The sequence below is a fragment of the Otolemur garnettii genome, unplaced genomic scaffold, assembly GCF_000181295.1.
Source record: "Otolemur garnettii isolate 467f Iridium unplaced genomic scaffold, OtoGar3 scaffold00053, whole genome shotgun sequence".
Lineage (NCBI taxonomy): Eukaryota > Metazoa > Chordata > Mammalia > Primates > Galagidae > Otolemur > Otolemur garnettii.
The window spans coordinates 1,711,472-1,730,878 of record NW_003852448.1 but is presented as its reverse complement, the minus strand read 5'-3'; positions in this window follow the sequence as shown (position 1 = coordinate 1,730,878).

Sequence of the window (19,407 nt, the reverse complement as noted above, 5' to 3'; positions counted from 1 at the left end):
GGCACTCTGCCCAGGGGGATAGCTTGAGGCTCCGTCTCAAAAAAAAAAAAAAAAAAAAAGGAACAGAATGCTCCCAAACCAGAAGAGGTATCGCAGAACAAAAAGATATCCCAGAAGAAACTGAAGAAACAAAAACTTACGGCACGGGGATAGATGCAACATGAAATAAATGCAAGTATAGTAAAAAAAAAAAAAAATTCCAGTGTTGCAATTGATTTCTCCAAAAGTCTATTTAAATCTATTTAATTTTTCTTCATTCATCTAGAGAAAACTGCGCTTAAAAAAAATTAAGCTGACCATGTGATTTTAGAATTCAGAGGCTCAAGTTCTGTTGAACAAACAGCAAAATCGAGAATAAAGGCTTTAGATCCTAAAAACGAATCTGAAAGAATTTATAAGAAAAACAGAAAAATCCCTGGGAGTTTTTGAAATACCATTTAAAAAGATGATGCACGCTAAAACAAAAGCTAGAGGAGCCTCCCTCGGCCCTGCAGGGGACAGAGCGGTCTCACCCACGGTGACTTGGTGGTGGCGGCTCAGCTTCCTCCTGGTGGGACCCGCCAATTGTTAAAAGTAACAATTTCTTTAGTGTTTTTGAAGTCAGGCAAAAAACATAAATCGAAAGCCACTGCAGCCAAATGTGGTGGCTCAACCCTGTAATTCCAGCACTTTTGGAAGGAGGAGACAGGAGGATTTCTTGAGCCCAGGAGTTGGAGGTCAGCCTGGGTAACAAAGAGAGGCCCCATTTCTTAAAAAATAAAAAAATTAGCTTGGCAAAGTGGCACACACCTGCACTCCCAGTTACTCGAAAGGGTAAGGCGGAGGATTGCTTGAGCCCAGGAGTTCAAGGTTACATAGAGCTATGATCATAACAGAGTGAGATCTTCATTCTTAAAAAAAAAAATAAAATAAGACTAAAGTTACTGCAATTTACTTACTGCACTATGAAGGTGCAAAGAATGAACTAGAACAACACTTGCTAGTCTGTTATGAAACTGAATTGGGAAAGGAGTATCCATCGTGTTGAATGTGACACGCTGCAGGAAACACAGAACACACTTGGCAGCTATTTCAAGCACCACCAATTTTTCGTGTATCTATTTTACAGCATCTTAATTCAAGAACTTCACACCACACACATTCTCTCAGAAGAGAACTATTGGGTTTGGGTTTAGGGGTGGCGCGTTGAGACAGAGTCTCTCTTTGTCACCATGGCTAGAGTGCTATGCCATCATAGCTCACAGCAACCTCAAACTCCTGGATTCAGACAATTCTCCTGCCTCAGCCTCCTGAGTAGCTGGGACTACAGGCACTCACCATAACGCCCACCTCGTTTTTCTATTTTTAGTAGAGACTGGGTCTTGCTCTTGCCCTGGGTCTCGAACTCCTGAGGTCTGGCAATCCACCCACCTCAGCCTCCCAGAGCCACCACACCTGGCCAATACTGGTTACTTTTAACTGGATAAGCAGTGTAACAGTGTTAGTTATTTAATATTTTCATCTTTTCTGGCCTAAAATAAATCATCAACTTTGTCATCATATGGAATTTACAAAGCGTAACTGCTCTCTCTCCCTCCCCTGTGTGAAGGGCACAACGGAGCCTTTAGCAAGTCACCCAGGACATGCGACCCTGATGAAGGGGACTGAGCAAAACGTTCCACCCATGTTGCCCATTTTCCAGTCTCTCTGGACCACCCCGAGCCTCCAGGTGTCCCTCCCAAGGAATGACACGTCTAAACCACACCCTGCGCATAGTGCAGGCTGATGAGCAGCCTTTCCTGAGGAAAGCGAAGGGGGCAACACACCATCTTTTAAAGGTCACTGCCAAGAAACTTCCCCTTCCCATGATGGCTTCCCAGGCATGTGAAGGTGGCGGGGGGGGGGGGAAGACAGGGAAAGAGTTTCTTGAAGAATCAACTGAAACTCCTGCCTTCTCTCCCACTCCGAATGTGACCTCTAGAGCCCTAAGTTTAATTCCTTCCTCCACATTATCACTGCCCACCTCACATGGGTCCACTCCTGTCAGCTGCGGGAAGACGGAACGCAGAAGAAAAAAGAAACATGGAACGAAGTATGAGATGTGGACATAAACAAGCGCATGCGTGGCCTGGAAACTTAAAAATAACCGCGCAGGCACTACTGAAGAACTATCATTCCTCATTTGCCCTCTTGGGAGCACTTACAGACCTTACTCTCTCTTGCACGCCAAGGTCTTCTATATTCAGTCACGGGTCATGGCCATGTACTTGTGCAGCATTTTAGGGTTTCACATTTACCGTGAAGTCTCATCAGTATTTCAATTATGAAGACACAGAAGCTCTAGATGTCAAGTGACTTGTCCAAGTAATGACTTAAAGTAAAATGGTCTGTCAGGAAGAAACGTGGAAAGATTTGCTACCAATAGTACCAGTACAAATGCCACACAAATCACTCAGGAGATAAAAGTGTTTCTTTCAAGGTCCTTGTTACGTTTTGCTTAATGTTGTAAACCATGGTGATGGGGGGTGTGTGTGTGTCAGAGACATGTGAAAACAAACCAGCCCTGACCCCCCCCATGCCACCCTCGGCATGCAACTGATAAAATACCGTATCAACCGGAGACATTTCAATATCCTATTGGAAGCAGCTATAGGGAACAGATTTTATTTCTAAGTGGCCTGAACTGAAAGCCATCACTAGGGACAAGGGCAACATCCACGTGTCTGGTGAGCTAACCTAACAGCCTACAGTTCCCGCTGGGTGTGGTGGCTCACACCTACAATCTCAGCACTCTCGAGGCTGAGGCAGGACGGCCCGTGCTCAGGAGCTAGAGACCAGCCTGAGCAAGAGTTAAGACCCTGTCTCAACTAAAAATAGAAAAACTAGCCGGATGTCATGGAGGGTACCTGTAGTCCCAGCTACTCGGAAGGCTGAGGCAGGAGGGTTCCTTGGGCCCAGGAGTTTGAGGTTGCTGTGAACTATGAAGCCACGGCACCTCTACCCAGGGCGACAGAGTAAGACTCTGTCTCAAAAAAAAAAAAAAAACAACCCACAGTTCAGAGAGGAAAGAAGGGATTAGAGCAATTTATGTAGACACATGGAAAAACTCTGTCACCCAACTGGGGAGGGAGAACTAGAGTTCCACAGAGGTCACTGTGTTATTTCTCGAAAGAATTAAGGAGGAGCATTTGACACTTTGTGAACCCTTGACTGTGTTGCTTCACAGGGAGTGTTCTGGAATGTGATGGGAGAGCTTTATGATTGTTGCAATGACCAGCATTTAATCAGCAGGCCCAGGAATGCCAACAGCTCTACCATGAAGCAGACGGTCCCACAAGAGAAAGAAATGTCCCGTGTCACACAGGACTTTCAAGTCCCTGCAGGACAGTCACCATAGTTGTGAAACACCTGTTCCTAACTGTCTGAACCTAGAGCTTGATTCTGATTTACACATAAACACAAAGTCTTTTTCTTTTCCTTTGTTTTGTGAAAAATGTATTGGGAAATTTTACTGACATACTGGTGAATAAACTGCATATATTTTAAATGTACAATCTGATGGGTTCTGACCATCGTGTCATCCTGTCAGTCCCAAGGTTTCCTCTCACCTCTTGGTTATTCCATCCCTTCCTCCGCATCCACCTCCAGGTAACCATAATTTATTTTCTGGAACTAGAAGTTAGTCTGTGCTTTATAAAATTCCAGATAAATGGAATCACACAGTAAGTATTTGCCAAGTTTTGGTTTTTTTTTTTTTTCTTTTGATACCCAGAATTTTCCAGCAATGTAACCATAGTATAAATTAAGGGAAAATGTACTTGGTTTTGCTCACATATTCACCAGTCTGGAAATGCAGGTCATCTGACACAACACAGCAAAACAGCTCCTGCAGGCCACTCTCCACCTGCAGCTTCATGTAATTCTACACGTCAGAGCAACCATCTCTGAGTCCTCCAAGGCGGTCAGTCATTTCTAGTCACGTCCCAGGTTGAAAATGCATATTGAAATTATTATGATATAAAATATACTTTCCTTTATTTTTTCCTTTATATGCAGATTATACTTGGGATATTATGTTGATTTTTAAAGTTCTGCGCATAGCTTGATTATATTACCTATAAATTTCATTATGGGATGAAATGGCAACAATGTGTGTGCTAGAGCTGAGTATAGGTCTACAGACCACTTGTTCTTTCTCATCTGTAAAATCTCTCACCCCTGGCTTCTGTGACTGTGTGACTGCGCTATGTCCTGGTTTTCTCAGGATCGCTGACTGTTTGTCTTGTACATGGTCAGGAAAGCAGCACTGTTCCCCAGCGTTCCCTCTGTTCTTACCAACTTCTCTCTCCTACTCCTTCTACTCTATGACTTTCACTAACCATCACTTGCCGAGTGGGAGTGGGCAGCTTTCCTGCCTCTTCTGTTGGTTACCAGCACATTCTCCCTGGTCTCCTCTACAAGACTTGGATTCTCTGCGGTGCAGTGTTTCAAAGGCAGCAAGTTTAAACCAGAACTCATTATCTTTACAAAATCTGCTCGTCCTGTGTTCTTCTGTTTTTCTTGGTCAGTGATGACGCCACTTCCAAGTTTGCAAAGTTAGCAAAGTAAAAGTGTGGACCAATTCATCATTTTTGAGGAACACATCCCAAAGCACGTGTTCATACTATCTTTCTAAAATCTAAAGCACAAGCTGTGTCATTTTAGTGAAAAGCAATAAATGAGCATTTAAGTCTTAACCTTAAGTGTGATTTAATGTATTGCGTCTACTATGGTATCTAGCCAATGAAAATAATTATTTTAGACAACTTTATGCACAAAAATGTTAAATAACAGGTTATGAAAATTCAGGAACAATCAATTATTAAAGGAACAATTTAATATCTTTATTTTGCACTCATACAAAAGTGATTTTGAAGCCATGAAAATGACACTGAACTAATGGGGTGCTTTGTTTTAACAAATGCTTTTCACAATGTTACATGTGAACTGAAATCTACAATTTCCCTAAGGATATAAAACATGCAGGAAATAATGACTGGAATGAATGGTTAATAGGGTCTGTTTCTGGTGAAAGGATTATAGGTTACTTGTATTTGCCCCTTCAAGTATCTTTGTTTTCTTCTAGATTTTCCACACCACTCATGCTTTTCCTACAAGCGATTATCAGAAGTTCTTTTCAGGTCCACAACAGCCTCCTGGTGCTCTGTTCTTGGCACCTCTGTCTTTTCTAGCCAGCCCTCCCCACAAGCTGCCAGGACATCAGTCTGTTCCGAGCGGATCTGTTGATGGCAGATCTGTTGATGGCTGTGCCTTCTCCTGGCTCCCTGCTGGGCACGGCTGAGCCGCAGCCTCCATCAGAGAAAGCTCTGCCTTCGGTTTCTTCAGCTCCATCCCCTGCAGTTTCTCACCAACAAACAAACCTTCCCACCTCTCTAGAAAAAGCCACTGTGGTATTTTCATAGGGCTGTTTTCTTTGACAAGAATGTCATCTCCCCCCCCCACCCCCCATGTGACCAGGCCAAGTTATTCATTTATCCTTTAAGACTCAATTGAACTGTCACTGCCTCTCTGAAGCCTTTGCTGACAGAGTTAGGAGCCACACATACTCTCCCTCCAAGCACTGCTACAGACTCTTTTTTACACTCGTCTCTTGGACTAAGAGTGAGGCAGTCACAGGAATTCTTTTTCCTGGGCAAATACTGGGTCTTGGTCACCTTTGTATCCCTCCTCGCCCTTGATCCAAAGTCTGGCACACAACAGGCACTCAGAAAGTGTTTGGTGAGGGATCAAGTTGATGTGCGTAGCCAAAAGCTGCAGGAAGATCAGTAAGCACCCAGACGGAGAAACTGACACCAAGCTGTAGTCTCTGACTGGACAAAGGGCGGAAGCAACCAGAATATGTCAAAAGAAGCAGCAAAAACCCCTCAAATTGCAGAGGAAGTGACAGTGGGACTAAGCAGTAGCTGATAAAGCAGTTATCAGCCTTTAAAAAGTTATCAGACTGTTAAAAAAGACGGAATTCAACTTTTACATTAAGAAATCTCTGGTACTTATATAATTTAAGTACAGAAGTCTTTGAGAGTTGTGCCTAGCACTCTTAATAAAGAATCATAATTCTGGTTAAAACTGTGTTTTTAAGTAGCAAAACAAAACATCCATGGAAGTCTAGCCATCAGATTACTATTCAGGATACCATTACTTTGCACATGACAACTTTTTTAAGTCTTAATGTCTGAGCCACATTTTTACATAAAAGTGAATCACAAAGTGAATCAGAATGTCAGGGGTTATCAGTATATTTTAAAAGTCCCTCCCACAGCTGAGAACCACTAATCTAAGTGAAAGAAATCTTCCCCAGGAACTAGGATCTTAACTACCACGTTTATTGATAAACTCATTTCTAAAAAGTTAAAGCAAATGATACATATTCTTAGTATAAAATAAAAATAAGAAATAATGATGTAGCTTAAGTACTTTCTTCACTAGTAGGATGCCAAGTTTTATTGTAGTTGATATTTTTTCCTATTCTAAAAATATTTACAATACGAATTTTGATTCTGAAGAAATAAGCACATAGGAATGTTTAAATATTCTTAGGCCAAAGGAAAAAGGCTGTGGAATAAAAGACTTTGATGATAAGAAACTGAGTTCTGAAAAGAAAACTTGCTATTTTATGGATTTGTTTTTCCCATAGCAAATAGTTACTAATATCAATATATTAATGGCCATAGCAAATAGTTTTCATGATTTTGAATGGCAGTTCCTGCTCTGGAGAGAATTTGTTTTGATCCTGCTCATTACATTTTAAATAGTACAATGTTTCCGGGGGGGGGCAGTGGCTCATGCCTATAATCCCAGCACTCTGTGAGGCCGAGGTGGGCGGGTTGCCCGAGCTCACAGGTTCAAGACTAGCCTGAGTAAGAGTGAGACCCAGTCTCTAAAAATAGTGGGGCATTTTGGCAGGCGCCTGCAGTTCCAGCTACTTGGGAGGCTAAGGCAAGAGAATTGCTTGAGCCCAGGAGTTTGAGGTTGCTGTGAGCTATGACCCCATAGCACTCTACTGAGGGCAACAAAATGAGATTCTGTCTCAAAAGGAAAAAAAAAAAAGATAAATAAATAGTACAATGTTAAGTCATTTTTCTTCCTTTGTTTTCTGGGGGGACAGAATCTCACTCTGTCACCCTGGGTAGAGTGCCCTGGCATAAGCCTACCTCACAGCAACCTCAAACTCAGGGGCTCAAGTGATCTTCTTGCCTCAGCCTCCCAAGTAGCTGGGACTACAGACCTCTGCCACCATGCCTGGCTACTTTTTCCCCCTGTTTTTAGTAGAGATGGGGTCTTGTTCTTGTTCAGGCTAGTCTCAAACTCCTGAGCCCAAGCAATCCACCTGCTTAGCCTCCCAGAGTGCTGGGATTACAGGTGTGAGCCACGCCTAGCCTTAAGTAATTTTTTCAGGAATTCACCTGTCAACAGAAAGGACACTTGGTTTCAATGAATGAAATGGTCGATGCACCCCAAGGTGGCCCGTGGGAGGCATGTGGCAGGAAGGTCAGTGGCACAGTGGTGCAGATGTGGGGCTGGGAAGTGAGATTGGCAAAGCAAACCTGCTCCACACTCGCTTCCTAGGGGCAGCTGCGTCCCTGCTTGGAGTTCTCACACTTGGCTATTTGTCGTCACCAAATGATCCAAACCTGTGAATATGCTTATCCCTTTTAGATTTAGGCAGAGTAAAGAAAATCAGAATTTTCTTAAAGTATGTATGATTGGATATGTAATCAAAAAACATCTTTACTGTAAACTAAAGAAAGGGGGAGGAAAGAAAATAAAATAAACAAAACCGGGAAATTTATAACATATAAGCCTGTGACCTAATAGTGTGGCTACGGGTAGTTGCAGTTTAGCCGGTATAAATTAACAAGTCTAGAAATCATTATCTCAGTCACCCAAGGTCAAAATACTGTTTTACTCAGTGGCTTTATTTCTCCCATTTAAAACCAGGCAGCTCCCTCCTAATCATGCCACTCAATAAAAGCCCTTGTTTTTGTTTTTTTACAAAAAATAGTTTAATTTCAGCCTATTATCAAAAAATAAAATTTCTATCTCTATTCAAGCTATGCAGACCTCATATGTAACAAATAAAAATTCCATGAAACTGTCTCATGATATGCAACGTCCTCGGATCTATTTCTTTTCTGTTACCTTTCTTCAAATGTGGAATGGGACCGACTAAATCAATGTCATGAGCTACAACTGGGCAGGACTAGTTAGCTGACAAATACGCGAGGCCCGTCAATGCCCATGGCAGCCAGTGAGGCCCATCAATGCCCACGGCAGACAGTGAGACCCCTAAATGTCCACTGCAGTCCAGTGAGGCCCGTCAATGCCCACGGCAGCCAGTGAGGCCCGTCAATGCCCACGGCAGACAGTGAGACTCGTAAATGTCCACTGCAGTCCAGTGAGGCCCGTAAATGCCCACGGCAGCCAGTGAGGCCCCCCACGGCAGCCCAGGGCTCGCAGCCACTTGGGAGTGGACTTAACTATCACAGACACAGCAACAATCTTTCTCAGTCCCTTAACTTGCCCACTGCAGTCCAGGGCGTGCAGCCTCATAGGAGTGGGACTCAAACACCACAGACACAGAGACACCCTTTCTCAGTCTCTTAACTTCACCCACTTCTTTGGAACTTTCAGAGCCAGTGGTAGGTTCAGCCATTTTTCATACAACAAAGACTACAACATACCAGGGGTGTGAGAACACCAGGCATCAACTCCCAGAAGTATGCACAGATGTCAATCCAAGTCCCCGGAGCTCACAGAGAGGCAGAAAGAAGGAAGCGACATGTGCTGGTCTAGGTATCATGTTCCCAAAGCAAGGAGAAAGGAAGTTGAAGAATCCAGAAGGATGGCAGGATCTTATACCACTGAGTTCTCGAGTCACGAAGAGGTGAGAAAAGAGTTAAATTTTGCTTAACACATCTGGTCCTCATGAATGAATGAATGGTTAAATCAGTATCAGAAGCCCTAAGCCAATGTTTCTTTTTAAAAAGACATGGTGACATGAAAAAGCATTTCTCCATTTTTGCTTGGGTAATGTGGAATCTGTGTTATTTCATTTATGTGAATTATGCGAGGACTCGAATGGGAGTGTTGCTTACTGGTCGTATGAGAAGAGGGTCTAATTAGGAACTTCATGGAAGAACCCTTTTGAGAGAGGGATTTTGTTCTTGAACAAGCACTGAAATTAATTCCAAAGATAGCTTATGAAGTAATCATTTGGATTTTTCCTCTATGATTTCTTTTTGGAAAACAAAAAAACCCAACTTCTTAGTTTTTAGGCTTTGGCTGCCCATAGACATTTGCTGTCCTGTAGCTGCCTTGATACAAACAACTTTGACCCCACGGGTTGCTAAACATTCCTGGAAGAGATAAGTTACTTGCTAAATGTGACATTTAAAATGAAGTTTGAAGAGAGGGGATTATAGTCAGGTATCTTCAGTCAAAATTTTCAAAATATAATACTTTCCAATGGATTTTACAGATGGACTTCCTCACATTCATTAAGCAGTCACTTGAGACGATTTTGGGCTTTGTCTCCGCAGCATTTTGTCCCCATCTTTGTTACTGCACCAGCCTCCCACTGAACTAGAGGTCACTACGGACACGTCTTCACTACATTAAGTTGAGGACAGGGGTGTGTCACCTTATTCTTCTTTGTAGCCATAACACCTACCACAGGGACGCGATCTCTGCTCTGCACTGGAGGGTAAGAAAGTGGTTGGAAGAACACAGGAGAAGCCAGAGAGGCCAAGAGCCTCCCCTAGAAATGAAAGTGGCAGTGTTCAGAATAGGAAGCCTAATCCTCACCAGCCTCCCGACTACTTACCCCTAGAGCGGTGGTTCTCAACCTTCCTAATGCCGTGACCCTTTAGTACAGTTCTTCATGTCGGGTGACCCCCCCAACCATAAAATTATTCTCGTTATTACTTCATAATGGTAATTTTGCTACTGTTATGAATTGTAATGTAAATATTTGATATGCAGGATGGTCTTAGGTAACCCCTGTGAAAAGGTCATTTGACCCCCAAAGGGGTCACGACCCACAGGTTGAGAACCACTACCCTAGAGCAAGGCTTCTTAATCATTAGGTACATATAAGCTACCTGGAAATCTTATTAAGCAAGTCTAGAGAAGAACCTAAGATTCTGCATTTCCAACAAAGCTCCAGGGTTTACAAATACTGCCAGGCTACAACTGAGACATCCCCAAAGAAGCAGGGCAGCCCAGAGCTTCTGCACCTGCAAGGACTGACTGGGGTCCTGGGAGGAAGTAGACAGTAAACTCACACAGGTCACTGAGGGATTTTTAAGAGGCTGCCTAGCTATTTGCAAAATGTAAGCAGCAGGAGGGAAAGACAAGGAGGACAAAGGAAGGACCTGAAGGTGGCCACAGGGAGGATGAAGCATCACCTGCCTTAGCCTGGAAAACCAAAGGGAGATCAAAGAACTGTGAAGCCAGCACGGGGCTGGGGGTGGGGGGGGGTCCTGGGCAGAGGAACATAGGCACCTGTAGGAGGGGAGAGGGGAATGGGCGCCCCAGGCTCACTCTCCCACTCTCTGATCTCCTGTGCTTCTCACTGGCCAGACCCAACTGGCACTAGAGGCCAAGGCAGCTTAGTACACGAGCTTTCCAGGCCCCCAGGACCCCCAGAGTGCAGAGTAGGAGCAGAGTACAGGCTTCTTAACACATTCAATAAAATAGTATTAAAAATATACAGCTGGAAGTCGCATTATACGTGAACTAATATGCTATTTGAAGGTAAACTAAGATAAATTAATACATATTTGCTTACTATCAGACATATGAAAAGATGTTTACAGTCAAAGATACACAGTGTAAAGCAATGGCACACAATTTTTCACCTGTTGAGTTCATAAAAACAACAATGGATAGCATCCGCTGCTAGTAGGACTGTGAATTACTACATTTGGGGTAATAATGTGGCATAACGCATTACAGTGAAAAAGTTCATAACCTTTGATTCAACAAACCACATGTGAGATTCTTTACACACAAATCAAAGAACATATATCTGTAAAAAGAAAAAAATAGCAAGAAAAAAGTGAACTTCTGACTAGGGCAGCAATTTGTTTTTTCATGTGGCTGAAAGTAAATATCAAATATCCTTAAAACAAACTCCAGACTTCTCTAGGGGGTCTGAGTTCATTTCTGCAGGCAGTCATTACAAAGAAAAGAAGTAGGGGGAGCTTGGTAAGTAGGGACATCTTTAAAGATAAAAGAAAAACCAGCTAAGTGCCCGAGGCAAAGGCACAGAGGAAGTGCTGGGAAGTTAGGAATACAGAGGCCTCTAAGGTCCTCTGGGAGAACAGGACCCGCAGGCCAGGCTGGCTGGGCCAGTCAAGGAGATCAGCCCTGCCTGAAACCCTCCAACTCCTTTTCAGAACTTAGATGCAATGTCCCCGGTGGATTTCCCTGATTGGGGAAAGAAAGCAGACCCCAGGAAAACAAGGAAGAGTAAAAACCACGATTAAATAGCCAGCCCCTAAAAAGACTCAACCAGAAGTTTGATAGAGAAATCTGTATTAATTATATGCACACATCTCTCTCATACACACACGCACACGGTAAAGTGTATAGACATTTTAAGTAAGGAAGAAACTCTTAAAATTGTACACTTGATATATCCTGATAACAAAAGATGAGTACAAGTCACTTTCAGCACCACCTGTAATAGCAGCAGCCAAACATGACTTGAGTATTACAGATTTAATGCAATTTTTTCCTTGATTAACGTGTATACATTTTTTGGCACCCTCTATATGTATGTGTGTGTGTGTGTGTGTGTGTGTGTGTGTATACACACACACACACAGCCTCCCAATTAAGTTTGCAAACTGGCCACAATGCACTTGTGCAGGCAGCACTATACAAAAAACTCAGTAAGGTTTCATAACCTTGATATGTCAGTGTCTCAACAGTTGTGTTCCGTTTACGTGGTGGTGTCTTGATGAGTGGCATTCACTATTGTTGTTGCATATTTTTGTGTGCTGTGGTGAGAATGTTGGAGCCTGAACTAAAGCAGTGAACAAACATTAAATTCCTTGTTAAACTTGGCAAGAGTGGAAGTGAAATCAGGAACAAGTTAGTCCAAGTTTGTGGGGGATAATGCCACGAAGCAAACAGGGGTATGTGTGAAGGGAGAGAAAGTGTTACTGATGAGGAAAGGTCAGGGCAGCCAGTAACGAGCAGAACTGCTGAAAACATTGCAAAAATTTGTCTAACTGACTAAGAAGCATAGTAAACATCAATAGAAAAATAGGAAAATCTTAACTGAAATCGTGGCCAACAACTCACAGCTCTTGCATCACGAGGGTGCACCAGCTTACACAGCACTGTCTATGAGGGAGGTTTTAGCCAGTGAACAAATAACCGTACTGGAATACCTCCCTACTCACCCGATCTGGCCCCCAATGACTTTTTTTCTTTACTCAAAAATAAAGGCAATACCGGAATGAAGACATTTTGGTGACATCCAGAACATTAAGAGTGATACAATGATAGCTTTGATGGCCATTCCAGAAAAAAAGAGTTCTAAAATTCCTTTGAAGGGTGGACTAGGCACTGGCATCGTGCATAGCTTCCCAAGGGGCGTACTTTGAAGGTGACTGGAGTGATATTCAGCAAAGGTACGTAGCACTTTTTCTAGGCTGAGTTCACGAACTTATTAACTGTCAGACTTCATATTCATGTTATATATAAACACCACTTGATATTATATAATATAAATCTCTTGATAGAGACACACATGTATATTTCAAGGTATTCCTCATTAATGCTCTAATCAAGGCTCCCAGGAAAACAAACAAACAAAAAAATCAGAAAGACCAACATCTTCATATTTGGATTTCCAACGTGTCATAAAACAGTGACCAGGCCACTACCCGGTCATCCCAGTGTTATCTCAGATGCCTGAGGGTTGTGCTGTGCTCCTCTCCTGCGCAGTACAGGTGGCTGAGCACAGCTGACCTTCCCAAGGGGGGGAGCTAAAAATGGCTGCAATCTCGAGGAAGGAGGAGCTGATGTGGACCTTGACCGAGGAGTTAGATTTGAGTGCTCTCTGCCAGGATATCCCAGAATGTTGACTGAGGTGCTTGTTCCCCCTTCACCACCCTACCCACCTCCCCAAGCCCCTCTTCCAATAGGAGAGAAGGAAAGGGGAAAGATTCTGAATATTCCTGAATTTTAACCAGAAGCAACTTAGAAAGCACTACATTTGATCAAGGAGATATGGGGATGCTAGTTCACATCTGCCCTAGGGGGAAATGTCAGGAGAAAAAATAAAAATGGCAAACGAAGATTCCAAATTCTTGGCTCTAGTTCAAATGAGAGACAAAAATAGTTTGAAAAGAGATATCAACTGGCAGAACAAGGTTTTTTTCACCACTTCTCTCCAAACTGGGGAAAAGGGAAAACTTAGGAGAAGAAAAAGATCAAGGATCAATTAGAGGTGAACATTGGCTCAGTGTCCCAGCCCAGAGCAAAGCCTGGGTGCAGCAGGGTGTGGGCTGGGGTCCCCACGGGCTTCCCCATGGAGTGGGGGAGGCTCTGGGAAGACGTGAGATTCCCTCTTCCATGAGTAAGGAGTACCCTATGAGACACGTCCCATGTCACAAGTGCAAAATAAAAAAGCAGGTCAGCAGCTAGGGCTAAGGCCCGATAAGGTCAGGGGTGCTCTGCATTATTTTTCTTTCTTTCTTTTTTTTGGGGGGAGGGGGGAAGAGACAGAATCTCACTCCATTGTCCCAGGCTAGAAATCTCACTCTGTTGTCCCAGGCTAGAGTGCAGTGGCGTCATAGCTCACGGCAACCTCAAACTCCTGGGTTCAGGCAATTCTCCTTCCACAGCCTCCCAAGTAGCTGAGACTACAGGCACCTGCCACAACACCTGACTAATTTTTCTATTTGTGGTAGAGATGGGTTCTCACTCTTGCTCAGGCTGGTCTAGAGCTTCTGAGCTCAAGGGATCCTCCTGGCTCAGCCTTCCAGAATGCTAGGATTACAGGGATGAACCACTATGCCTGGCCTATTCTCTGCATTCTTGACATGGACTTGGAGAAAGAGGAGAGACTGATTCTCAGAGGTTGGCAGAAATGCCTGGCTGGAGATAAGGGTCCCCTTGCAAAGGCTACAGAGTGGACAGTTCCTACCAAAACCAGAGGAAGGCTGAAGGCTCAGTTCCTAGGAGGAAAGCAGGTGGGTGCCAAGCCCCCAGCCACATATCTACATTTGTGCTCCGGTTTCACTGGGGCCAGGACTCAGAGCTGGCAGAGGAAGGCTAAGTCAAGGGCATAGGTCTCCCCGGCTGCTTCTACAGAGGCAGTGGCTTCCAGCAGCAATAGAAAAGAAAGAGAAAGGAATGGGAAAGATTCTGAATATTCCTAAATTTTAGCCGGAAGCAACTTAGAAAGCACTAAATTGGATCAAGCTAACTGCCTGTGGTGGTAACTAGATTTTTTCTGCAATCGGTCAGAAACGTGGGCTTAGAATTAGAATATAAACGTTATTACCAAAAATAAAGAAAATTACATTCTGTGACTGTGAAATTCATGAGCATTACGAGACTAATTGATTTCTCTTAGCCTCCACTGCTTCAATGTTACAGTCATCTCTCAGTATCCCCTACGGATTAGTCCCAGGACTCCTGGGATACTGACATCGACAGATACTCAAAGCTCTGTTATAAATGGCATACTGCTTGCAGACAGCCTATGTACACCCGCCTGCAGATGCTATGTCACCTCTAGATCACTTGTATTACTGATGCAGGGTGAAGGACACGTGAATACAGCAGGACCTCCGCAGCTGACCACCTCCTTCAGTTGGCCTGATTTTCATAGACCAGACATGCACCACATGTACATCGGTACAGCAGGCCTAGCTCCTTGTGCTGACTGCCTCCGTATGTTGACCAGTTTGTTACAGTCCATTGAGCGGTCAACTTACACGGGTTCTAGGGTAGTTGTTACACTGTATTGTTTTTAAATGTGTATTTTTATTGTTTTTTAATTTTTATTTTTCCCTAGTATTTTTGATCCATAGTTGGTTGAACCCGCCAACGCAGAACCTGCAGAGGCTGAGGCTGCCAGCGTGCAGCTGTGTTTGACTTGCTCAGGGTTAAATTCTATCCAGAAGCAGCAGTGGGTGGTCTGCCTTCCACCCAGGGCCATCTGACCTTGTCATCGTGCTTACCTGAGCACTGACTGGGGGCCAGGATGGCCTTGCAGGAGCAGCCCAGGTCAACAAGTGGCAGCTCTGCCTGAAAGCACTGGGACCTCTTCTGCTTTCCTCTCTTTTCCAAAGTCTTGCTGCAGTCCCAGATTTTTCCTTAAGTTTCCCTCAACTATTCTAGTTCATGGAGATCTCCCCATAAGCTAAGGATTCTAAAGTTCAAGGTTAGTAATGTTTTAAATTCGTTCTAATTTACTTTGCAGCAGGATGGTCCAGTTTTTGCCAGAAGCTTGCTAGAACCATGCACACAGTCAGAGTAACTTTAAAGCAATAAAGAACCATCAGAGGCCTGCCCGAGGCTGGACAAGTGGATCTTCACCACTGTCTAACACATCTTCCCTGCTAATGAGGCAGATATTTCAGCTGTCCATAAAGACTGGACCTCTGCCATAGAACAAGGGCAGAGTGCTCCTAAAATGCTTGCCTGTTCAGAGATCAGTCCCCCTGCATCCTGGAAGTTGCACACTGAAACTTTAAAGCATTCCGACAAAAGTGAAATAAAAAACCTGTTGCTTGATGACTTGAGATATTGAAAAAAGAAAATGGAAATCCTGGAATATAGACACGGTGTTCCTATTCAGCTTGTGAAAACCAAGCTAGATGCAAGGATTAAGCCCCTGCAATTTTGTCCTGCCCAAGGAAGTGTGATAAATGTATGCAATTCCCGAAAATGTCCATTTTGCAAGCACTATTATTCATTTTTCTATCATGTAAATCCCACAACTCTAATCAGCAGATAGGGGAAGATTCCACTGCTTACTTTGCAGAGCTTCAATATCTCCCTTAACACTGCAATGTGTGGGATTTCCCAGATAACATTATGCAGAATTATTGTCATATGCAGTACACACACAATGCACCCTTCAGCATTATCTGGGCTCAAACTAAATTTTAAGTATCATGGCCTACTTTTAAAAAGCCCTTATGTCTGCAGAATATATGTCATGGACATCAAAGGAATGACATCCTACTACAATATTAGGCAAGAATGCTTGTGACCTGGTCTAAAGAACAAAGAAAATGAATATTCCTGTGTATCTGCAGATCACTCCAAATGTTACGACCCTGCTTATGCTGCAAAGTTAGCCAGCGTTCTTCTTACAGATGTGAAGTGGTGATTCTGTAGGAGGAAGGGAGATATAACCCCCAAAAGTACAGTCTTCCAAAGACATCAGAATGAATTGCTGTGATAGTCCAAAATCTCCTAAGACCAGAGAAATCTATTATTCACAGGACCATCTAGCTAGGAACTATTATATCTAGGAAAGTCAGACAAAACATTTCCAGAGAGTGTAGCACTCACAGAGGTGTTTAAACCAGAATAAAAGAGAGAAACTGACTGACTCCAGTCAAGGTGTTTCAAGGCTCAGTAAATTTATGTGCTATGCACTAGTGCCCAATAGTGAGTAAAACACCTGCTGAATGTCCTCAATGATTCTATGAGAAATCCTCTAGGTACTATTATAATGTCTTTTACAGCTAAGGAAATAAAGATTTAAAAAAACAAAGTATGAAGACACATTGCTGGTTCATTGCTGGTTAAGAGAAAGGGGTCAGGAGCCCAATTCGGGCAGTGGGACCTCAGCGCCAGGACTCTGCCTGCCCGTGGGTGCTCTCTCATGGGCCACTTGCAGTGTTATCGCCTCTCACATTGAGGCCACTGCTATAAGGCTGCCCAGAGCTGTAAGACAACAGACACTACAGTAGAGTCAAGAAGCTCACACATTTTTAGGACATAAGAAGCTGCCAGTAGTTTCCAAAACACTTTACAAGAAAATTGAAGCTCATTAAGTGACTCAATCGTTTCATGTGGATTCCATCCCTGCACTAATTTGCTGTAAAACCATAAATATCATATGCCAACTTTATGAAAAAATATCCTAGAGAAAAGCTGAGCCATCTAATCAAAGAAGTGATTAATGAATGAGTTATACCTAACTCCAGATTCCACCAATCCTTAGCCCATTTGTAAGGAGTAACCCTTCCCAAGATTGAAGTTAATCTTCTGAGAATGATAATAGCCATAATCTAGAGCCAAAGGGTCAGGGCAGTGTCTCAAGTTTGTAATCCCACCACTCTGGGAGGCTGAAGGGTGAGGATTGCTTGAGACCAGGAGTTCAAGACCATCCTGACCAATGATGAGACCCTGTGTACACAAAAAACAGAAAAATTAGCTGGGCCTGGTGATGCACGAGGATAGTCCCCACTACTTGGGAGGCTGAGGCGGGAGGTTTGATTGAGCTGAGGAATTCAAGGTTGTAGTTAGCTCTGATGACATCACTGCACTCTAGCCAGCACACAGTTAAGACCCTATCTCCAAAAAAACAAAACAAAACAAAACAAAAAAGGGCAGTGGCTTAGGCCTAGCCACTGTCCAAGGGAATACGTAAAAGGATGGCTGTTGTGATGCTGTTGAAGGCTTGGGAGATGCCTACATCCAATCAGATCACCAGTGTAACCACCAGATTGGGCAAAACTAAGGAGGGTCGCACCTGCAAGCCTGGTAGGTTTCTGGGTTTTTCCTTCATCCTCTGTCAATATTCCTCCACTTGCAGCAGACCCATCACCCCTTCCTCCATGACTTCATCCATTTAGCAAATCTTTGAGCTGATCACTCTTGAGCTCTGACTCTTCCCGATGTCAAACTGCCTCCCCCAACTGTAATCACTTTACCCCCAATCTCAGTAGTGACATCATTTTATACCCACAAGCGCTTACCCCTTTTTCTTCTTTTCCCTCCATAGTGTACAGAAATCTAGGTGTGTCTCTTAAATTCATTTATTTTTTCTATTTTGCTCTACATGCAATGTTCAAGTTCATGATCTATCTAGGCTATCTATTGCACCACCTAACTCGTCTCCCAATCTCTTCTCTCCTTCCTTTTTAACATCCTTTACATGCTCTTGGCAAAAGCCATGTTGCTAAAATAAAAATTTTACATATCATTCTCGTATTAATAATCACTTGATGAGGACTCTCCAGTTGTTGGGAGATGTTTCAAACTCATTAGCTTGTATGAAAATTTCTTTACAACCCATCTTAGTTCATCTCTACCCCCCAGCCCAATTATACATGCTCAAATTCACCCACAATGATCTAATCACAGAAGGCTGCGGAGAGGGGTCAACAGGAACAAGACATTAGAGCAGTGAAGAAAAAGGGCTTTGAAGGTGAGGTGATGTGAACTGGATCACAGCCCTACCACTTACAGATGGAACAACCTATGTAATACTCTGAGACCCAAATACTCCTGTCTTGAAATGGGATAATGTGAGCTTGTCATCAGAACTAAACAAGCTATTTCTCCAAGAATATATAAAGAAAAACAGAAGAATTCAGTAAGATAATATGTACACTCTCAGGTGCACTTATACCCACTATTTAACATAGAGTAAATTTTCAAAGAAGAAACACTGTGCATAAATATGTTACTGTTTGTTAGTTAATCGGTGATGTCCTCGAGGCTTCAATCTTTGGTCTCCAGAGCTCTTTGAAATGATAGTTTGGGAAGACAACTGAAATAGGTTTGTGGCAATTAAGAACTGTTCTGTTGACCTGCACTTTCGGAAGCCAAGGTGGCAGGAGGATTGCTGAAGGCCAGGAGTTTTGAGACTAGCCTATGTCACATATGGAGACAACATCTCCACAAAAGATTTAAAGAAAAAATTTAGCTGAGTGTGGTGGCAAGTGCCTGTAGTCCCAGTTACTTGGGAGACTGAAGCAAGAGGATGGCTTGAGCCCAGGAGTTCAAGGCTGCCAATGAGCTACAATGATGCCTCTGCACTCCAGCCTGGGCGACAGAGTGAGACCTTGTCTTATAAAAGACAAGACGTGACCTTTTAAGGTCTCACTGTGCCCTCTTTTCTACACACCTGACTTAGTAATTGAGTGCAGAACTTCTTTATAATATACCTTATCATTTTATTTACTCTATTATATCTATAAGTAAGCTTTTGAGTACAGCAATTTCACCTTACCCTTCTCACTATTTCTATCTTCATTAGCTGAACACAAGATTCTCTGTAGACCTTCAATAAATATCGAACTCACAGTCAGCCAACAGGCCTTCACCTGTTTGGAGACTACCTCCATGATAAAATCTCCAGGATAAATGTCAAAAGCC